A 24,268-nucleotide genomic window follows, 5' to 3' on the forward strand; every position below is an offset into this window, starting at 1 on the left:
GATCTCTAAGGATTTGTCCCTTGTGTCTTCCCACCTCTTAAAGGCAAGGAAATGTCTACGCTTCAGACAATAGAGAGCAAGTACTGGGAAAACTGTAGTCAGTTAAGCTTCAAAGTCTAAAATCTTTCATAGAGGTAAATTTTGCTAAAAGTTTGTAGCTCTCTTTTACTGTTTCAGAGTATTAGATGGATAAATCCAAATAATTTTCCACCTAGGAAAAAACATTATCAGGGTATGCCATGGAAGAAAGTTATGAGTGAGAAGCTAAAAACAAAAAAACAAAAAAACAAAAAAAAAACCACACTAAACCTTGTTATTTGGGGAAATTTTAAGAAAAGAACTGGCACAGAGGTTTAGAAAAAGGAATTGACCTATAGATACTTCAACCCCTTCATGACTGGTCTCCAAGGAGTTCTATGTAGGTCTAGGTAACAACTTTCTCGTGTCACATGCCCTGACACTGCTTAGAGGAAGAAAGGTAAAGCTGGAGACTCAGAAGCATTATTTGAAAAAAAACCACTCAGATTTGGGGATTGACTGAGATGCAAGGATTAAAATATATTGTGTGTGTGTGTGTGTGTGTGTGTGTGTGTGTGAGAGAGAGAGAGAGAGAGAGAGAGAATATATGTTTTCTAGCTACCCAGATAAATTATAGATTATATAAAAACATATTTTCTTTCTACAGTAGAGTTGCAATCTATTTTGTGATCCTGCTGCAGTAGCAAGATATATAAATATTTCTGGGTAAAGACATGGACTATTCAGGGTCAATAGAAATTCTTATATATGCTTTTTCAAAGTTCAAAAAAAAGGAAAAATAATTGAGTCATTAATAATTCTCAAGCAATTGTTTCTTGTACCTTCCTTGGATTTTTCCATTTCAGAATGAGATGTAGTTGCCACCTCTTCCTCAGGCTAGTTAATAGTATTTGTATCTTTTTAGACTATGGACTATCATGAATAAAAAGACAGTAACTAGAATTGGGATGTCTGTTGCATCAGATTCCTCTTCTTTTTCTTTCAAAGCAATTTATCCTCACTACTTCCAGAGTCCAACCAGAGCTCAGATGGTTTTCCTTTATTTTCATAGCCTCTTATTGTCTCTGAAGCAGCTGTATTTCTTTCATAAAATACATCATTAGTGTTTTTTTTTCCAATATTATTTTTGTTTGGAATTGCTTTTTTACTTTATAACCAATGTTGGGTAAGGAAAGGGTATCATTTGGCAGTCTAAATATATATTTATAAATAGAAAAATATATTTTTCTAATTTTAAATAGTAGGACAAATTTAAGAAGCTAAAAATATACAGGTCATAACTTGCCAGTCTTGATAAGGTTTTGTTTGTGGTTTTCTTGGTCTTGTTTTTTTTTAATAACAAGGGAAATAAGTTACCATTATTATTTGAAACTTAGAAAGGCGGGAGGTTAAAAGATTAAACTGTGAGCCTGAGCTTGAGCAGAAAGGTAAGGATTGTTCTTCCTGATTTCCTTAGCCAGCCACTGATTCAGAGGAAGACTATTTGTAGTCATGCCCTGGCAGCGTGCATGGGGTGACTGGCTCCAGGATACCCCCATATCAAAAATTGTGGATACCAAAATCCATGATGCACACCTTTCAGGTACTCTAAATCTGTCTAAATTGCTTATAATCTCTAATTCAATGTAAATGCCATGTAAATAGTTGTTATACTCTATTATTTTACTTGTAATAGTTGTATTATTATCCTTTTTTTTCTTGACTATTTTCGATCTGCTGGTTGAATCCACGGATGCAGAACTCCAGATACCGAGGGCTGAATGTACTTTTAATATGTTCCTGAGTAGCAGTGATTACATTCATAACAGACTGAACAGTTTGGGTGAGAAATTCCAGGGGCTGACTTAGTACTTCATAGTTCTTTCTTCCTCCTCCTCCCAGTAGTTTTGTTTCAGCAGTGATTGGTCAAATGTGAACCAGAGACCAGCAGCAAAAGCATTTTCTAAGAACTTGTTAAAAATGGAAGGCCTATGGTTTACTGAGTTTACTCAGTTTACTTAGATTTATTGAGTCAGTCACTCCAAGTGGACCCCATCTCTAAACCTTGAGACCTACTGCTCCTCTTTTGATCTGGGAGAGAAACAGAAAAAAGGAAAAAAATCCCCAATGCAAGTATGCTGGAAAGTAAATTTGAATAGCTCTTTATATTGTGTATTTAACTATGGGGAATTTACAAATGATTGAAAGGAACCACAAATTAAAACACAGCAAATTTAAGGTCTCTTTAGCAGAAATCAATCTTATATCATGGCAGTTCTCCTATACTCCAGTCTTTCACTTGACAGATCACTTCCCCCTGAGGATGACCTACAGCAATTCTACATAAATTGCTCTTTATATTTAAACAGTGCTTTCTGTCCTAAGATGTCAAAATGCTTGACAAGCAGTCAAAAGGTAGCTCACTAATTTTTTCAACTCCTGGCAGTAAATAGCCTGCACCTACCATCACTGCTGTTTACTGGTGATTTCTTGGCAGGGAAACTTTAAAGGCCTTAGCAATGTCTAAGAAGTCAATAAAGAAGAAAATATTCATTTTGGCTTTCATAGGGCTATATTTGATGAATTGCTCACTGACTTCTATTATTACATCTCAAGAATAGGTAATGACACTCATCAAGGGCAAATCCCAAAGATCAGTCTATGTTTTCCTTGACTGAATCTGATTTTTGAGAAATTACATGGCCCACTCTACAATTAATTATGATATGAATGCTACTTAACTTCCTGTTACTTCTGGTTGCATATAATTGATACTACTTGAATAGTAAGAAGCAGAGGTTCATGACATTTAGGATCCTTTGAGGGCCAAGTCTGTACCTTAGTCATCTTTGATGCCTCAGTGACCAGCACCTTATCTGGAATAGTATATATGATCAGTAACTCAAATGTATGTATGTATTGAATGTATGGCACATGAATGGGTCAAGGCACTTTTAGAGTTGGAAGCAATCTGTTAATGAGTAGTAGGAGGAAAAGTAATGAAAAAACTTCTAAATTCTCAAAACCTAGTGCTGAACTGAATGCTGACAATAACTTGACAATGTCCTTGGGCACTGTGGACTGACAACTACTAATCTACTAAGAAAAGGAACTTCAGAATTAAAATGTGACTTATGTTCTTGAGCTGGGGATTTCTCACTTACCTTCTGATAGAACTTGAAACCCTAGAATCAGTAGTTAATATATTAGTTTTTCACTTAAAACTGTAACATTTTAATCCAATTTTAGAGGCATGAAAAAAAACTGATGGGAAACTCTTGGAATTTTTTATCAATGGATTAACCTAATTTCAAAAATGCTGAAGGTTAGTTTCTTGAGATATTAATATTACTACAAGTCATAAGTAAAAGCATTCTCTTTGCTAAGTGAGAAAGTATAATGCTGGATAATTACTATCTGGTTTTCTGGCTTGGTTTGAATAAACAATCACTTTGCATGTTTTAAATAAAAAAAAGTTCAGCTGAAGTGACTATCTTTAATCTTGTAGAGCTTCTGTGTTAGATGTTTTCTATCTCTAAAATGCCAAACATGCATATTAAACTGAATTTTTACATACGATTTCTGTACCCTTTTCTTGTTTTGTTTGTTTGTTTTGGTTTGGTTTGGTTTAGCTTTGTATTGTTTGTTTGTTTAGAGATGGGGTTTTGCTCTGCTGCCCAGGCTGGACCTCCGAGGCTCCAGTGATACTCCTACCTCAGTTTCCAGAGTAGTTAGGACTATGGCATCCATCACTATACCTGGCTGATTTTTTAAAAACTGCTTTTTGTAGAGATGGGGTCTTGCTGTGTTGCCCTGGCTGGTCTCGAACTACTGGCCTCAGGCACTCCTCCATCTCAGTCTTCCAAAGTGCTGGGAGTATAGGTGTGAGCCACTGTGCCCAGCCTCCTTTTCCTCTTTGAATTATAAGTCCCATTTCATAACAATCTTGTTTGGAAATTAGGACATAGGTTGTACACTATTCTGTTTAACATTCTATTGCCAGCACTAGTACAATATGTGCCTGCAATAAGGTACATAATAAGTATGTAATAAAAGTCTGAAAGTACCTGGATTAAAGTCTATACCTATTTTAATTTTAAGTACTTGAAGACAGAATTAGATTCAAATTGCAAAAGAACATGTGAATAATCAAGTCAATGTTAACCTAAGTACAAATTATCTGCTAATTAAGATATGGAAAATGTCTCAGATTTGGAATTACTTTCTGGCAATTCTAAGGTCAGAGGCATGGCAAGGGTATATTTAGAGCAGGTGAATATTTACTGAGACATATGTAAAGTAAGATGTTGAGAAGAGGGAGTGTAAGATTTGCTGGGCTCCAAATGAAGCTTGACTCAATCTGCATGGGACTAACAGGCAAAAGGCAGAAAAGAGTCCATTGTTCTCCTGGACGAAGCCCACTGTGGTGCATGGAATGAAAGAGAGGAGAGGACCTTGAAGGCTCAGGCTTCAAGGATACACATTTACTTGCTCTCACAAGGCCAGGCACTAGACAAATAAGAATATGGGTGCCATTGCTTTGTACTTTTTTTTTTTCCTGAGACAGAGTCACTCTGTTGCTCTGTCACCCAGGAGTGCAGTGGTGCCATCTTGGCTCACTGCAATCTCTACCTCTCAGGTTCAAGTGATCCCAAGTAGCTGGGATTACAAGCATGCCCTACCATGCCTGGCTAATTTTTTGTATTTAATATTTTTAGTAGAGAAGGGATTTCACAATGTTGGCCAGGCTGGTCTTGAACTCCTGGTCTCAAGTGATCTGCCTGCCTTAGCCTCCCAAAGTGCTGGGATTACAAGTGTGAGCTGCTGAGCCCAGCCTGCTTTGTACCTTTAAATACACAGTGACCCTATGCAATACATAGTAAAATATGGCTTAGTAAATGTTCAATTAAATCTGACCAATCTGAAAACTTTCTTCTTTCTTAGAGAAGTAGTTATGATAAAAATGAGCCGGGGTGGGCTGGAGTGGGATGAGGGTGCTTTCCTTCTGCTAAAAGCTCTATATTTGTTTTGTTTTCATAATTCAAGCCTAATTTAAAACCTTACTAAATTTTATGGATTTCTAAGAAAGAGAAATATTTATTAAAATTTAATAAGCTGAGAGTACTGGGGTGAAAAATCACCTAATAATTATTTTAAGAAAAGGTAGAATTATTGCTGTGAAAAACATTCCACTTGGAAAAATAGGTACTAGGCTTAATACCTGGGTGATGAAATAATTTATACAACTAACACCCCATAGCACAAGTGTGCCTACATAACAAACCTGCACATATATGCCTGAACTTAAAATTTTAAAAAAATTACTTGAATTGTATTTGTTCCAAATATGAGGCTGCTATTGCATTTCAGTTATGGTTATTATTAAACAGAAATTCACTTGCTATCTCCTTCTGATAATATTACCATACACTTCACTAGTGAACATTTAAAACTATTAATTCTTTTGAAATCTTTACAAGTCCTTAAATTAAACATAATAAATTATAGCACACCATATCAACCAGCTAACAAGAGTTTGCCATCTCTACTGCCTTTCTCCCTCTCTCTGTCCTCCTTTCCTTTCTTTCCACAAAACAATTTAATGGGCATACAACAAAGAGTAGGGATCCAAACTCACATATTAACTATAAGGGTGGAATGTGGAGTCTCACAACAAACCACCTGTTTAAATCCTGTGTGCTTTATTAGCTGTGTGACTACAGGTACTTTACTCAGTCATTCTGTGCCTCAGTTTGCCCATCTGTCAAAAGGTAATAATAATGCCAACTTTTACGGTTGTTGTTAGGAGAAATCCATTTGAATTTAGAACAGTGTTTAGCACAGAGTAAACATAGTAACTCATATTATTTTTCACTGATGTGAATACATAAAATATTAACATTTGTATCCATAGTCTCAAAAGCTAATGATCACTGATGTGAATAGCTGATCAGCTAAATGGAGGGAAAACATGCTATTTCTTTAGTTTCTCATTTTGCTTTTTCAACTGAAAAGCAGAATCACTAATTTCTGGCATTATCCGTTGTCAATAAACAGTTGTCACAAACCATAACCTTATTTTTGAGAAGGTTCTGAATATTTGCAATGAAGAGAGCTAAGAAAGGGTAGAATATAAACTTTTTGATTTGGTGATCCCAAGTGAAAGATGAAATTAATGATGAAAAATGTAAAAACTCTGCTGAAAATTCACACAGAAAGAACCTCAAGTACTTTCAATGTACTTGAAATTCAAATGACAGTAAATGACTAATTCTTAAATCAAGAACTCTTCATTAAAATTAAAAATATAAATGCTTTCTTTTTCTTGCTTTCTTGTGGGTGGCAAAAGGGTACTTAGTACATGTCAGACTATTATAAAAAGCAGGTTATAGTGGTGATATTTCAGAAGCATTAAAAAACTAAGGTAGATCTTATAAGTGACCTGTTTTCAAAAAATTTTATCCTTAACAGAGCTTAGTAGGAATCCATTAAAACTATCCGATGTAGTTATATGAGAGAATTCTGTGATTTTCAGTTATCTTTTAAAATGATAGATTATATTACTGTATCTTACAATTAGGTTGCCAATTATATGTTCTTGTAAGGACCAAAACTCAAATAAGACCTAGTAAATTGTGTGTGTGTGTGTGTGTGTGTGTGTGTGTGTGTGTATGTGTGTATAATAAATGATAGAGTCTCATGAATGTCAGCATTACGTAAGTGCAAATTAGACTGGCATATTATTTAACACAGGTAAGTGATCAGCAATATCAATGTTTATTTTTTAAGCAATGCAACCCTTTAAACAAAGCTATTGTATACTCAAAAGGAGTTGTTGATAGACACAAAGATATGGTGAAAATAAAAGAAGCTTAATTAAATCTAAGTACCTGTTTAACATGTTGATCTTCGGGTTGTTGAAAGTAAGTAACCCTTACAGATTTTCCTAGTTCAGGATCCAGTAAGGTTTGTACCCAGAAGCAGACCAAGCTTAGTTCCATGTTTGTGCTTATCTTTTAAACATACCAGTTCCTATAGGATAGAGGGCAGCACTAGATTGGTCACGGCACAAAACAGGCTTGAATTCTTGCTCCAACACTTAGTAACTGTACATACTGCTTAAGAGAGCATATTAGTAAATTTCATGGACTTTGACTTCCCTGTCTGCAAAATAAGGACAATTTTAGCTCTACCAATGTTAGAGAGCCGGTATTGTCCAGTAAGATGATGTCTATAAAAATGCTTTGAAAATTATATGATACTTTAAAAATATAATTTATTATACTAATTTTAAGATGAAGGAAAACTTACCTTCTACTATATTCAATATTTTCAAGGCTAGCCTAGATTTTCCAGAAATCTACATAAAAAGTGAACACTTTAGCCATGGTACAGTTTTCTTTAACTCTTGGCAATGTTTTGATGGTTAAAAAAAAAAAATCCAAATATGTAAATTTCTTTTTATGCAGCTCTTTTTGTAATATATACACATTGCATAAATTTGGATATAAAAAATGTAATCTCACTGACTCTCTGCCTCTTAACCATTCCTAATTGACTTTTAATATTTTAAATTTCCTTTGAATGTTTTTCTCTATGTATGCATCATTTTATTGTTTAATGCTCTGGTCTTTGCACTTAACATTTTACAAAAAAAATTATTGTTAATATGTTATTTTCTTCTCTTAAGAATCTTATAACACTTAATAGTAAAGGCAACAACTGTGACCTATTATGTTTAGCATAAATAAGTAAACATTATTCAAAATTCGTGTGCTTTAAAGGATATTCCCATACTTTTGTTTGATCATTTCATATATTTCATAGACTTTCAATATTTATATTTAATTAAAAACCATGTAAAAATTTTAATTAGTATATTTAAATAAAAAATGTTTAAAAAAGACTGATCCATTTGGTTTGAAAATAGACATAAAAACCCTAGAAAACTTCCTTTTACTTAAGTGAGGTGGTAGATATAAAAGCATAATAGGAATATTGATAATATGAGTTTAAATGAAAATCTGATTACAAACTATAGAATTGTTGCCCACTCCATAATTTGTTAATAATTGGTAAGATGTGAATTACAGAGAATGATTGAGCATTACTAGTCATCTATCAATCACACTATTGACATAATGCTGATGTGGTACAATGAATTTGCAAAAAAGGAAGTAGCAGGTATATTTTATTGTCAAAGGCTGCCTGTCAGTTGGAAAATCATTTTATAGGCAATGAATGATCTAAAATAAATCATTTTGTTAATATCCATATCCATAGCTGTATCTTAGTATGTTATTAATAGGGCAGACACTCTAAACCATGGATATTTTTGTCTTTCTGATGCATTTATTAGAGGCACCAGTTACTAGAAACCAAAACAGTAACTCCAATAATCTTCAAATTAATTTTGACCCTAAAGTTTTAGCAATTTCAACATTAGTATATTTGCACTGGTAAATATAGTTTAATTCTAGTTTAAAATTTCTAAACTAGAATTAAAATGAATACAAAATTCCTATGAAATATAAGTATATAATATTTAAATTAATTTAAAAACTATAGAAATGTCATAAATATTTGTGTTCTAGAAATGATTTAGAAGGAATTTCTGCTTTTTGTACAGAGGAGGTCTTGTTACATTGTACAAGCTGGTCTGTAACCCTTGGCCTCAAGCGATTCCCCCACCCACCTTGGCCGCCCGAAGTACTGAGATTACAGGTATGAGCCACTATGCCTGGACTTATAACATCTTTTTTTTTTTTCTTTTTCTTTTTTTTTTTAAATATAGACAGGGTCTCATTGTGTTGGCCAGGCTGGTCTTGAACTTGTGGCCTTAAGTGACCCTCCTCCCTCAGCCTCCCAAGTCACCGAGATTACTGATATGAGCCACTGCACCCAGTCCCAGATTATATGTATTTAACATTAAGAGAGATGTATTCCAGAGTTAATTTTAGAAACATCATTTCTATTGTGCTTATATTTTCTAATTGACAGGTCTGGCCTTTAAGCATTTTTGAACTATAGAGCTAATCAGCTATAAAGCAGAAGAAAAACACAATGATCCAGCTCATGGAATTTGTTATAATAATCCTCTGTATAATAGTGTTATGAAACAAAGTTAAAATGAAGCAGAACCAAAAATAGGCACCATTAATCAATAAATGGTCATGTTTTAAAAATCTAGTTAATAGTATACTACTTGGTTTAGGGTAGTGAGGAAGACTAAATTAAATGTCAGACCAAGCTTGGTTCTCTTACTGTACTTGAACAAATTTTAGTATCTTTGGTCTGTGTCCTACCTTGAAGCTATTTAACTGCAGTTCTTAGCATTCTAACTTTACTAAGAGAAGGCATGTGATTAGCTGTAAATGTAGAAAAAGAACTGAAATGTCCCATGGTACAGTTTTCTTCCTCCCTTTCTCTACTCATTCTCCAAAATAAAAAGGGAGAAAAAACTAAAAACAAACAGATCTGAAAATTCACAAATAACAACTCTATATTCTGAAAAACTTGATTTAAATGAGAATCTTCCAAGTTAGAACTTTGTGAGACACTAAAAAATCATGGCATGAAACACAGATGTACAAAATAATTTCTTATGCATGGACAATGTATTCCTCAAAACAGAAAAGCTGATGGAAGGCCAAATAAATTATGGATTCGAAAAAATAATAAAATGAAACAGGTGCATTTTCCAAGCAGAAAGGCAGCTATGCTATTGTTCTCACATAATTGGACAGTAGTTATAACCTGGTAAGATCTAGCTTAGAAAAGCTTAAATAGATAAATATATATTTTAATATGACATATATAGCAATCTGAAATAGGTAAATTCATATTAATACTTATTTATTAAATCACTTTAAAATCTTAAACATATTTTAATAACTTTGAAAAATAAACTGCCAATGAAAAAATAAGTTTTCCTTGCTAAACTTGTCTCTGGAAACAAAGATTTTTCACATGCTTTCCCAAGCACTTGTCTCTTTATTTTAAATGAAATCCAGCTTTCAAGGAATCAAATATTTGACATAGGAAGAAAATATTAATGAATACATACATATATACATATACATACATACATATACATAATTAGTTATAGTTTATAATATATATAAAATATATGTGTAAAATATGTGTATACTTGTATGTACATATATATTTTAAACAGGTATTTTTATTGTTTGCAACATCTCATCTTAAAATCAGACTAGGCTCCAAATTTGCCCCTCAAGCCTTTGGTAAAGAACCAATCAGTTCAGTATTTAAATAGGAATTAACAACGTTGGCTTGGAAATTTTAGACAAACTTATACTAATGATTTATATTTTTTACTTGAAAGAGTGAGATTATTCTCAGGAACACATGAAGAGACTCTATTAAATGCAATAAATTATTGCAAATTTGGCTGGAGTTCTTGCTCACCACAAAATTCTCCCCTGGGAATAACTGTGATTTACATATTAAATATAAGGTCCTAGACAGTTTTTATACTTGTTTTTTAAAACCCAAATAGCCCATATCAATAATAGAAAGCCATATAAGAAAAATAAAACGTAAAATTGTGTGCTTTTCCAGCCCAACAAAAATTGTCATCATACATTAGTATTAGTATACATTAGTATACATCATAACGCAATTATGTGCATTAACAATGCAGCCTTTATAAGCTGATGTTTCTGCTAGTAAAGGTTTCACATTAAGTGAGGCTCTTTTTTTTTTTTTAATTTTAGTTTACCTTCTTGCTGTTCATCAAATCTAATTGGTAGCACCTGGTAATAAGCCCCTGAAAAATAAAACTTGCACTGTCTCTGTACATTCTTTGGGCGTCAATAAAATAGAAATGTATAACAGACCAACAAGAGTCATCACTATATGACGTACAATGGAGTTAGTTTAATTTTCCTTTTTGGACAACTTAATATGAAACTTCTCCAATAGTTACACATTAAAAACAACAACAACAATAACAACTATTTGAGTTAGCCAAACAGCAGAATCTTCAAAGGCTTTTGATGTTTCTATTTTATATAGCACTTTGCTTCTGAAATAAACACCCTTATTTAATGCCCTTAATATAATTTCTGATAATGAGTCAGTGAAACAAGTGATTAGACAATTAGTAAGATGGACAATTACTAGCCAATTGACTTTTACCAGGTGATCCAATCAACTGCTTTAAGAATTAAAAATAGAAGCTAGGTCTAATTCCCATGGCCACTGCTGATCAGAGCCTAACAACCTTGCATTATGGTGGCCCCAATCTCTCCTGACACTAGCAATATCTTCATTAAGACATTTTCCAGTGAGATAAAGGGTTATCTCAAGGCTTAGTTTAACTTACATGTGGGAGGGTAGAAAAAATAATTCATGAACATTTGGGAAAAGATGTGGTAATGAAGTCTGGCTGTGTAAGTTGTCAGTGAAAATAAAAATGATAAATGGAAAACATTAACCTTTACCATATATATTTCAGACACTTCACTAGGTTCTCCTTTATGTTATCTTCCTCCATCTTAACCACAGCTCTGTGATTTTCCTGTTTTAAATATCAGGAAACAACTCACAGAGGTTGAGTAATGTATAAATCACACAGCTAGTAAATGGTTAAGGTAAAATTCAAAGACCAAATTTATTTCCTGAAAGACATGATCTGGACATAAGTGGTAGCCAAAATCCCCCCAATAAATAAATTAAAAATAAATAGCAAAGGGGAGAAGAAAGCTCAGTGATCAGAATATAATTAAAGATAATGGTTAGAGATTTGATTGAACTTGAAAAGGATCAAAAGCTGCCTGAGAGCTCTAAGAATAAAACTGTTACAACTTTACCGTCAGAGATTTTGAGATTAAGCTGATTACTGATTACTTTACTTTCATATCTCTGTAATGCCATTTTATTTCATTTTCCATTTTGTTTATTAGAAGAAATGTAAACATTTACGTATTTTGCCTAAACATGTTAGTGATTATTTTTTTCTAAACAGATGAGTGAGATGCCAACATTCATTCTCTTATTTAATAGACTGTTTAGCATCAGATAATTTTAGTGTCAGATTTGAATTTTGTGGTGAAATAGTCACTCCAACACATCTCGTGAAGATGTGACAGACAGGCCCACTATCTCACACGTGTATGCAGGTTGACAAAATTTTCAATTGACAGTAAGTGTACTTTCTTTATCATTGTGTTCTTTACAATCAATGAGATTGAAAAAGAGATGAAGGCAAAAGAAGTGCTGACTAATACTCTATCATTATATTCTCTATCTTGCGTTCTGAGTTTTCTAAAAGTCCCCATCTGCTGTAGTTGAAGAAAAGGGGCACGTCATGTTTACTGCCCTGGGTAAATAGACAGTGTATGGTTAAGGGTCTTGAACTACTTACTAGATAAATTCCAGACTAACATATGATTCACTTCTAATTTCCACTTTATAATACCCCAGATGGAAGAGATTATGGTTTGAAAAGAACCAGGGGAGAGGGTAGCTTTATCTGTAATTCACTCCTACCACATCTGTAAAAGAAATCACAGTAAGCTAGTGTAGAAAACCAATCATTTTGTATTGAAGGGTAGTGTTCAAAAATAAATAGTTCATTTTGTTGTGCAATTAATATTTTGTCAACTCCCATAGTAAAGCCATGTACCATAGTGGCCACTTGAGATACAGATATTTTTATGCTGTTTATATTTTACTTATGAAATAATAACAATTTACATTGATTCAGTGCATTGATAAAATATATCAAATGCTACTTTTTCATGCTTTGCTTTGAAATCCTGAGTTATTCTCTAATATGAAGAAGATGAAAAAACTATAATTTAGATTTCTCTTCTATAGTATTACCAGTTGTACATTAGCCAACTTTTATCAATATTTTTAGTTATCGTAAAACTCTTTTTTATTGATCATTACGTAATTCTAATAAATCTGGGCATGTAACAAATAGTTAAGAACATCAGCTCCATTTTATCTCGGCTTGACTCACTGCAGGAAAGCACAAATTTGAAGAAAGCCCCAAGAACTACTCACTTCCTTGAGAGCCAGGTGACAGATTAACTTGGATGACAATGACTTGTCATAATTTATTTTTGATGGCATTTAAAAAAGTGGTAAAATAGTCTTTTCAAAATGAATCCACTTTAAAAATGCACTATTCTCCAGTGAGTATGCCTTATAAATAGAAAACCATATATTTATAATATTCCTTTCCTAAATTGTTAATATATTACCCATAGCTACTCTGTAGAATTTTTTGTTCTTTAAACCTAAATTTGTATTTGGATGATTTTGACAGATTATTCCCAGTGACTTCATTGGGTGGCCACCAATATCAGATTCAATGTTATTTCTGCAAGTCCTAGCAAGATTCCATTTTGTAAATAGATAGGGGGTCTTAACATTCTGGATATTTTCCCCTGCATTTCAATTATCAGAGAAGCTGAGTATGAAAGATCATGGAGAGTTATACAATAATTGCATTAAAGATATTACTGACTTTTCTATAGTCAGATTCTGCAGTATGTAAGCAAGTAATGCAGCAGGTTGTATTGCTGTGCCTATTGCAATGAACAAACAAAAATTGATGCTTCTACCCTTTGGTCTCATAAGCACAGCAGTGCATTAAGAAGGTATGGCCATGTTGTTGCTTATTCAGGCAAAGGTCAGAATGCTGATTTGTTTTACGTCTGCTTTTCAAAGAGGGTTTAATCAGACAATGATAAAGATAAAGGTAAACCATAGGAGAAATGTTTATTAATAATTCCCTCCACCCCAATTAACTGAAGACAAAGCATACTTTAAAATGCTGTTGTGACATGTCTAGGGTCAGCTACACTATGGAGTGTATCTGTCCAACTAAATGTTCTTGCAACCCTTCAGTTTTAAGTAGCTACTCAAAAGATAAGACATGTTGCTTTATCTTTGCCCTTTCAGCATTTTAGTGTTTAAGCAAAAACTGATGCAATCTCCAGCAAGTCTTCTGTTTCTTTTCTTCTGGCCAATGCAATAGAGACTGTCTTCTGCTGAGGAGGGTGGTTAAAAGTCTTGCTAATTCTGTTTATATTTCACATATGCTGAATATTCCGTACTTTAGCTTAAGTAAGACATTCTTACTTTATTATTTTATTTCAGGAGCAACTAAAAATAATATATTAAAGAGAAACTAAGAAAAAAATAAAAGATTTACCATTATACAGGTACATAAATTTGAACCAAAAAAATACCAAATTTTAGATTAGGTTTGATACAAATAGCCTATTGCTGGTGAAGAAAAACAACCTAGAAACTAGCTAGAGATGTTTCTACTATTCCACATTGTTATTACAAGACATGACTGACATCTATGATGTACTTTGTAATATCCTGAGATAAAATGCATGACTGAGAGACTTTAATTCTCTCAATATTTGTGTATAGTATTTTTCCACCATGAAATGGAAATGAAAAAAGTGAGACTATTTCCTTGCTCGGATCATGTTGAATGGATTCCTTGTAGTATCTGTATTCATTTTTAAGATAGTATGAAAGGGTTCCACAACATTCAGTAATACTATCTGTTGCAGAATGTTAGAATTTTAATAGTCCATGTACATATTCAAACTATAAATATCTGGGCATAATCTTTGACTCAACAATACCACTCCAAGCATTCTTTGATCAAAAGTAAAAGCACCAACATATAAAAACATATGTATTAATACTACTCTGTTTATTACGATATAGCTTGAAGACACAAAACAGTTTGGAATTAGGTAAATGTTTTTCAATGGGTTTCGACTGAATAACTTATGGCACCCTGACAGTATATATTACTTGACATCTATGAAAGATAATATGGTGGTGTTATATGCTAGCCATGTTTAATGTAATAGACAATGTACTGAAAGTGTTTTGCAATTCAAAATTACCATATGAGTTATAGACATACAATGAAATAGTATTCAACCTTAAAAAGGAATGAAATTTTTATACATGCTGAAATATGGATTAACTTTGAAAACATTTATACTAAGTAAAAGAAACCAGAGACAAATGGACAAATACTGTGTGATTCCACTTATGAGGTACCTAGAATATGCAAATTCATAGGCATTGAGAGTAGAATAGTGTTTACCAGGGGTTGAGGGAGTGAACAGGTATTGTTTAATGTTTTGCTTGTGGTGAGAAAGTTCTGAAAACTGATAGTGATTGTTGCCCAGCATTGTTAATTATACACTTAAAAATAGCTAAAACAGTAAATGTTTTCTATATTTTACCAGAAAAAGATTTTTAATTATAAAAATCTATAAAGTATAAACTTACCTTATATGGAGCACATTATAAAGTTTTGATAACATTTTACTTATTTTAGAAGTTTATACAGTTATAATCTTATTTTGGTACAAAAAGGGTATTTGGGAAATGTAATGAAAGTAACAGCTTAAGTTGTCCTTTTGAGTTTTTTCCATCTCTTTCTTTTTTCTAGATTAATGCTGCTCTTGTAACATCCCTTTGAACACTCTTTAAATACATCAGCAGGAACCATGCTTGCTAGTACCAGTCCCCTTAAGTATCATCTGAGAATTTGAATGCATTTTTATGAGTCTAAAATGATATGCAGCTCTTTTAGGCTGGCACTTATTTTAGACCCTAGAAGGGGTGAACATAAATTATCATTTTTTGCTTAACTTGGCAAAAGGAAATATATTACTGCAGATGGCATTACCATAAAGAAATATTAATAATGAGGCAGATATAAGTCCATCCTAAGAGAACTGAATCTGTTTCAAACTGGACTACACCAATCAACTTCTGGCAATGTTCTCCCGCATATGTGGCAGTGCAATACTCTTAAGTCTGAGAACGTTTTTTTTGTTTTGTTTTGTTTTGTTTTTTTGTAAAAATAGCATTGATTGGAAAACCCTAAATAAGTCATTTGGAATGTGTAACGTTCAGAGCTCCCTTTCTGTGCTTTTTCTCTGAATCAAGGTTCTTTGAGTTACAATTTTCACTAGCACTTGCTTTCTAGCCATCAGCTGTCTTTGTGTCAGTGATACTGAAGGGCTCTCATTTCAGGTCTTAAAGCAGGTAGAACAATAGAAGGAAAACCTCATCTCAAGTACTGGAAATGTAAGAGATAATAAAGGACACACATGTTGTCCAAGCGAGCACAAATCGATGTTCTTTAACCATTCTTAAAAGAGAGCTTTAGTGAATCCACAAACAATTGCATTTGTATACAAAATTATATGTTTATGCTTCTTTATGTACTTGTGGAGAAGATGTATAGAGTTTATTGAGTTATTAAAAATTTGGGATGTTAATCTAAAAGTTTAAAAATCGTTGGAAAGATTAATCGCAAGGCAATTTGAAACTATTCTGATGGCTCTGACTTTGTGTTTTTACAATGTTTTTCCTCACTCTGTTACATTTCAAAGAGCAGGTGGTAATATGGAAAAAAATCTCTGCCATTCAGGTGACATCTCTGAGCCTCAGTTTTCTCAGTGTAAAATTCGCATATAGTAGAAACATCAAATGAGATGCCAAAGATGAAAATCCCTAGCAGAGTGGCTTGAAACAAGATAAATGCTCATATGTATAAGATGCCTTCCCCTGCTTAGAATGCAAGAATATCGAAAGCAGGTGCAATGTCCTCATTAAAGATTTGTTTTGCTAAGTTTACCATGCTTTTAGTATACATTTAAGAACATTAAACTCACAAAATCTTTTGTAGATTATAATGATTTCAATGTACTGCAAGTGTATTTACTATTATTATAAAGATTAAAAAAAACACAAATTAGTATTTGCACATATACTTAGAGCCTAACATGGCTGGTGAAGAAGACTAGGTAGATAGATTTATAAGTATGGAAAATAACACGTATCTTCACTAAAATCAAATTGCTGAACACCTACTATACATATGTGTAGCTAGGCACCATAGAGTTGTAGGTAATAAAAACATATTCCCAGACCCTGCTTTCAAGAACTTTTTTAAGAAGAGCAGACAAACCATGCTCACATGAAAGGATAACCCAAAACAGAATGTGCTACAGGAATTTAGACAAGAGAGGAGCACATGTGATGGGGGAAGGAAGGTGGGTATGGAGAAGGCTTCATAAATGAGGCAGTATCTGATGAAAGCAAGGTTTCAACATGTAATAGGATGGGCTAAGAGAATAAATGAAGATGTATAGGAATGCCACCATGGGGTAAAAATTGGAAAGAAGATCCATTTGGTTTAGGTTGGGTATGGGATACTTTAAGGGAATTAGAGACAAATTAGATTCAAAGATACCACTGTACCTGATACATAGTACTTATTAATAATACCTTTTAAACACAAATATCTAATCAAAGAAAAACTTAGAAGAGAACTTATAAAGATAAAATAAACAAGGTGAAATATTACGTATAGAAATCTGGTAATTAAGGTCACTGGCAACTATGAAAATAGTACTTTTTTCTACCCATTCTCAGTGAAGTCACTGGTTGAATAGAAATGACATTTCTAATTGAGCCTTATTATTACTATACTTTTTCCTTTTCCATTTCAAAATTTCTTAACTTTTAAAAAATTATTTTTTAATTTGAGACAGTGTCTGATTCTGTTGCCCTGTTTGCAGTATAGTGGTGCCATCATGGCTCACTGCAGCCTCAAACTCCTGGGCTCAAGCAGTTCTCTTGCCTCGGCCTCAAATGTTAAGGCTATTTCAGTTGTAACTAATGGCAGTAATGCAGCACCAGAAAGAGATAATTTTGTTGTGAGAGGGCAACTTTGACTCCTAGATTTTTACTCTCTAAATTTCTGCCTAGCAGAATAAAATTTATTTTTACATGATTGGAAAGCAGTAGATTGACTTCAGTTCTATGTTGTCAAACATAAAAGTGCCTGCAGTTCATTTAACATCTAATCATTTAGCATCTAGTCATGTATATCCTTCCATTTTTCATTCCTCTTTCAATCCTGAATGCAAGCCAATTAGTTTTTCCTCTCCCTGAGAAATATTTTAAGGAAAGGAAATAAAGTCATAAATCAGTTTCACACATAGAATCATACATGTATTTCTGCTTAGGTTCTGAATTTAGAAACTTTCCTCAAACTTGTTTAAACATAACAAAGTCCAAATTCAGAAATCCCTTCAGTTTGATTATCTTCCTCAGTTGCACAGAAATGAAAATTAAATTTTCTAACTTGTTTTCTTTCTTCTCAATAAGAGTTTTCCAACTCCAGTCTGTAACAGCGGGTTCAACTCACCTGCAAAATCACTGGCAAGTATTATTCCATCTTAGGTAGCACCAGTCTCCTAATCCTGAACCTATTTCTTGCAAAACAGTTTAAATTCTTCAGAAATTAAATAATAGACACTTTCAATTTCTAACCATCATTAGGATATTCTCATGTACTTGCTCCACAACAGAAAGATGACTGTCAACATTACAGAAATTGCACTGTATTTCTAAGATCAGTTTTACTAATCTGTATTTTACATATCTTAGGTTAATTTATTTAAAAGAATATATTAAAATTCATTATTACTTATTCTATATTAATATTCATTCAGAATAATTTATATTGTTAAGAATTTTAATATTAGAAAAAAGGTGGCAGAATAGAGGGTTTGTTGTTGATCTTGTTCTTTGTTACCTCTTGTAGTTGTGACTGAGTAAAAATTCTAGAATCTCAAAAATTTAACATTTCAAATTAAAACCCTGTTTGACACATAATAATAACAAAAAGGTGCCATAGGGTTGTTATTAAGACGCCAAGGGACAGTTCCTGGAGTAGTCACTCAGTAGTGGGCTTTGCCCCCCCCCCAACTCCCTATGCCTCATATACTGAAGATAGAGACAAAGAAGCAAATTCAAATCTTTCTAAAGTGTATTTTGTAAAAATGAAATTTATAATCAGAAAGGCAATAATGGTATGTAATTAACATGATTTTCCATAACGAGTATCTTTAAAAATAATATTGAAAGAGGAAAGTAAGGAGAGGTAAATTTTTAAGCTACAAACTCTGCCCTTCTTTTTCATTGATCTTCTAATTTAATTTACTAAAAATTGCATGGCTGTTGAGTCAGACAGTCTAATTTGAAGTTTAAAGATAACAGATCTCCCTTTAAATAGAACATTGGCGCACTGATACCCCACAATCTGGCTTATTGCAACTGTTCCCTGTTGGTGAAGTGGCACATTTGCAATCCCCATAACAGCCATCTTAAGCATTTCACAGCATATTATTCAAATGTATATCTCTAGGTGGCAACAAGCACAGGTACTTGGTCTCAGTAGCAAGGAGTCTGTGGGGAAAATCCTAGGAGGAGGGATAGGAACCTGTAAATGGCAAGACAACCTAGAGGATACTCAAATAACCAGAGGCTTATATTGGGCAGCTCCACTGGCTTTCTGACTGCCTATAGGGAAACCTCACTGGAAACTCTTTTGAGGCTATTGAGGAATCCTAGGGGCAAACAGACTCCCCTGCTTTTTAGAAAGGATTAGTCCCAAACCTTAACAGCTAGCTGTTTCAAAACCTAGCTGAACTAAAATCGCTTCAGGAAAAACTAGATGGACTGCAATTCACATTTTTACTTCAACCTACGCCTATGTACAGGGAACATCCCTCACACTTCAATAGATTCTATTTGTCCTCTCTAGCTTTCAAGTAGCCACAGTGACTACAGGGAAGGGAGTTAATGGGATACCATGTTGGTTTGGGGCTACAAGCAGGATATTTCATTCCATGCATTTGGGGGAAGGACACAGGTAACAATATACAGGGATAATACCAAGTAAAAAGCCCGTGTGAGGCAGTGCCCTTTCTGGGACCTTGACAAAATCGGTCATGGAACCCAGGTGGTAGAAAAGAGCTGACGAGTTGGCCTGCGAATGGGCACAGCATGTCCGAAAAAGATCAATGAAATGACTGACAGAGAAAATGGCAAATGAAGGGAGAAGCGATGTCAAGTGCTGCTCAACCCAAGCTGAACTCCAGGAGATAAGAGAAGTTTCCCCTCCAAATAGAGTCTCCTTCTAAAGGTTCAGTCTTGAAGCAGGTGTTTTGACATTGAGAGAGGCACAGACCCATTCTGATAACTGGAAAGGGGAGGACCAAGGACTATAGGAAGAGAGGGACGATTTCTGATTACTCCAGGCTGCTGCCAGGGACCTACTGCTCCAAATCCTCAAAATAGTCAAGCGAAGGTAAAAGGCACGAAAGGCAATAGAGTAACTCAAATTATTTTACATTTTGAGTCTTCACTGTCTACGCGAATCTGGCACTGAAATGGTCGATCGCGTTCAAAAGAGTATACAGGCAGAACGCCTTCTTTGTTTGCCCAGTAACACCACTCCTCCAACCTCTGCACTTGGCTGCCTAACATTTCCATCCTAGTCGTTGCTCCTTTTTCCACTGCAGAATTCAGCAGGGTTCTCTCACCCTTCCCTCTGTGCAGCAAACCCCATTATTAACCAAGCGGAAAGCCACACAGCATGGCCACGGTGCACAGGGGCCAGGCTGCTTACCTTCCCTGTACCGAGTCAGCGCAGGTCCCCGCGCCCGCCGCCACGGGCCGCAGTCCCACCGCGCCCGCCGAGTGCTCAGTCAGCTTGCGCCCCACCTGCCAGCTGCAGCCACCGCTCCCGCCGCCGAGCTCCGGCCGCATGAAGTCATCCCCGCCCCGGGCCGGATCACCACATTCTGCGCCAGCCGTGGGGGGAGCGGGGCTGCTCCCGGCCCCAGGGAAGGGCGCCTGAAAACCACGCCAGAGGATCGCTGCCCCAAGAGGTTGTGGGTTGATTTTCTATTACAGCTTTTACAGCTACAGCATTGCTGAATTGTAGACCAAGAGAGAAGAGCCAGGGGGGCTTTCTCTGCATAGCGTCCTTCCTCCTAGACTCCCCCTTTACCCCTGCTGCATGGACTGCTCCATTCGCCTGTGTGGGTTTCCCACCCTCTTCATCTTCCTCATCAGCATTGTTCATTTGGCTGAATTTGAGAGCAGGAATTGTCTTTTAGGATAAACATTCAAGCACTGAGAAAACACTTTAAATTGGTAATGAACCTTTCTAAGCCCTTCGTAGCTCGCTTCATCGGCCCCCTCCCACAGGCACACAAGCACACACGCGCGCTCACACACACGTACGCACACAGCCAAACCACTCAGAATTTTGAAAGCTGGAACCTTTCGCCTTCTCGCCTACGTAACAGAACGGGAATCTCCCAAAAGACTGGAGAAGTGGGGCCAACCTGAGAAAGTGTTCAAAGAAACAGCAGGGTGACCCCAGGATTTTGTTATGTTTATGGTGCACTTGTGCACAGATGTTCCCTCTAACACCTCTTCCTACTGCCTCCTCTCCCCTGGGCCCCCTTCCCTCCCTGCCACTTAATTGGGCAAACTGTTGTGGTGGCAGCTATAACATTTGGAAATCAAAAAGCAGAATCCACATTAGCAGATAAATGTATCTTTCTTTCCGTAAGGATTTATGAAAATTTGCCTTAGGAATGAAATAAGCATGTATTCATATAAGCCCTTTCCTTCTCTTTTTAAATTGACACTAGCTGTTAGCAAGATTGTTCTCTTTCTTCCCCCCACCATCCTATTTCGCTTCTTTCCCAAATCTTTTTCAGGGTTGAGGGTGAGTGTTTAAGGAAAAATGGGCCTAAATTTGCTCTCTTTGTATCTGAGCCAGGGTTTCCCCCTAACTGTTGAGTCATTTTCCAGTAGGGAGGTTCCTTGACACTAGGGTTCTGTGGAATGGAGTTTCCCTCTAAGTTCCCTTGCTGTTCGAATTGATCATCACTTGATGATCATCACTTGTAAAGGCCAGCTTCGAATTGATTATCACTTGTAAAGGCCAGCTTTACACTATAGACTTGTCCAGCAATCTAAACGGTGCAGTTGTGCAAGGCTAGGGAGGTAGCTTTGCTAAATGAAGTGTATCCATCCCTCTATCAGTCCCAAAGTTAGGCAGTAATGTAGCCAACAGCTTTCCAACAAAATGTAGTTAGAATTCTTGGTCATAGAATGTGTGCTCTTTGAAAGCTAGAACAACTTAATACATCTCTCTGAGTCTCACTTTCATAACATTAGGCAATTAATATTACCATAGAGCAGGAGATCCTTAATCTTTATAAAAGGGGTATATGAATAGAATTCCAGAATGTGGAATTTGGATGAGAAAATTTCATTTTTAGTTTCACTAACCTCTAACTGAAATTTAGCATTTAGCGCATCTTTAATGCAGGCAACAAACCACCAGAATGTTAGGAGTACCTGTGACTTTGTTACCAATGGAAACAACAGCTAATTCCCTATTGCTGTTTTTATAGATATCTCAATATATCACTACACTGAATTTATAATCAAATCATCACTACATTTTGTTTTATTTAATAGACTCTTTTTTTCAGTTTTGATATCCAGAAAAATTGAGGAAATAATACTGGGTGTTCCCATATATCCCACTCCCATTGTCTCATATTAACCTCATACATTAGTATGGTACCTTGGTGTAATTAGTCCATTCTGGTATTGCTATAAAGAACTACCTGAGATTAGGTAAATTATAAAGAAAAGGGGTTTAATTGGTTCGTGGTTCTGTAGGCTGTACAGGAAGCATGACTGGGGAGTTCTCAGGAAACTTATAATCATGCTGGATGGCAAAGGGGAAGCAGGCAGGCCCTACATGGCTGGAGGAGGAAAAAGAGAAGGGGAGGTGCTACACAGTTTTAAACAACCAGATCTCATGGGAACTTACTCACTATCACCAGAAGGGCAAGGGAGAAGACCTCCCCCATGATCAAATCACCTCCCGCCAGGCCCCCCTTCCAAAATTGGAGATTACAATTTGATATGCGATTGGGTAGGGACACAAATCCAAACCTTATCATTTGATTATAATCAATGAATCTATATTGATACATTATTATTAACTAGTCAATAAATAAAATCTAACTACATTTAAGTTTCCCTGGTTTTTACTTATATCCTTAAATTTATTCCAGGCACCCATGGAGGATACCACACTGCATTTAGTTGTCCTATCCCCTTAAGCTCCTCTTAGCTGTGACAATTTTTCAGCCTTTGCTTGTTTTTGATGACCTTGACAGTTTTGAGGCGTAATGGTCAACTATTTTCTAGGATACCCCACTGTTGCAATTTGTCTGATGCTTTTCTCATGATAAGACTGGAGTTGCAAACTATTGGTAGGAGAAAGAGGTAGAGTCCCATTTACCTCACATCATATCAAGGTGCTATAATATCGATGTGATTTATGACTTGGTGTTGACTTTGATCGCCTGGCTGAGGCAGTGTTTGTCAAGTTTCTCCACAGTAATGTTATTGCCCATCCTTTCCATACTGTACTTTTAGGAAGTAACTACATGAAACCCAAACTTAAGGAGTGGGACTTCAGCTCCACCTCCCTGAGAGCAGAGTGAGTACATAAAGTATTTGGAATTCTTCTGCCTAGAAGAGCTGTCTATTCTCCACCAAGTATTCAATTATTTATTGATATCAACATTATAGGCTTATGAAGATTTATTATATTTTATACTTTTGGTAATCAATAGCTAGTTTATTTTGTTGTTCAATTTGTTCCAGTTTTGCCCATTGGAAGCTCTTTCAGTAGGTTCCTGGGTTTCTTTGACATACCCTCTTTGACGTGAGAGAGAGAGAGAGAGAGAGAGAGTGTGTGTGTGTGTGTGTGTGTGTGTGTGGCAGAAGTGACGGGATAGTTAGCAATCCCTTACTTTATGGTATTATAAGTTCCTCCAGGCTCAACTTGTATACTTCCTGCTTCATTCCTAGAATCAGACATTACTTCAAGGAGCCCTTGTTCCTTTTATTGGAGAATGGTAATACAAATCAAGATCTGGTCCCTAGACCTGGCCATTATTGGTGTGGGTCATGATTTTGTCTAGGCCTTTCACCTAAGACAGTGAAGAAATATATGTGTATACTCATTCATGCATATATACATAAGTATTTCTATATGTAACCATTCTGTATCTGTATTAAGCTATATATAAACATAAATACTTATGTCTCCAGCTTTAGTCTTTTAACATACAGATCATTCTAGCCTCCTCCCTTTGCTTGTCCATAAATTCCTATTTCAATAGTGAGAATCATGGCTCCCACCATTCACTGTTCTAATTGTTCAATTTCAGTGTACATGTAAAGCAGCATAAAAATTGTTAACCCTTTCCCACAGTGTCACAATTTTTAAATATAGTAGTATGTAGAACTCTCCTAT

The 24,268-nt window shown here is 35.2% G+C and overlaps 1 protein-coding gene across 1 annotated transcript in view; it reads right to left on the minus strand.

The window, feature by feature from the left end:
* The window catches only part of PKIA (cAMP-dependent protein kinase inhibitor alpha), an 85,077-nt gene extending 64,230 nt beyond the window's left edge, over positions 1-20,847 (minus strand). The window contains exon 1 of the mRNA XM_032250824.1: positions 20,534-20,847. The gene's annotated coding sequence lies outside the window, so the exon portion shown is untranslated. The remainder of the gene's footprint in view (positions 1-20,533) is intronic.
* Between the last annotated feature and the right edge of the window lie 3,421 nt (positions 20,848-24,268).

The sequence above is a fragment of the Sapajus apella genome, unplaced genomic scaffold (genome assembly GCF_009761245.1).
Source record: "Sapajus apella isolate SASKATOON/1434 unplaced genomic scaffold, GSC_monkey_1.0 scaffold3, whole genome shotgun sequence".
NCBI classification, from domain to species: domain Eukaryota; kingdom Metazoa; phylum Chordata; class Mammalia; order Primates; family Cebidae; genus Sapajus; species Sapajus apella.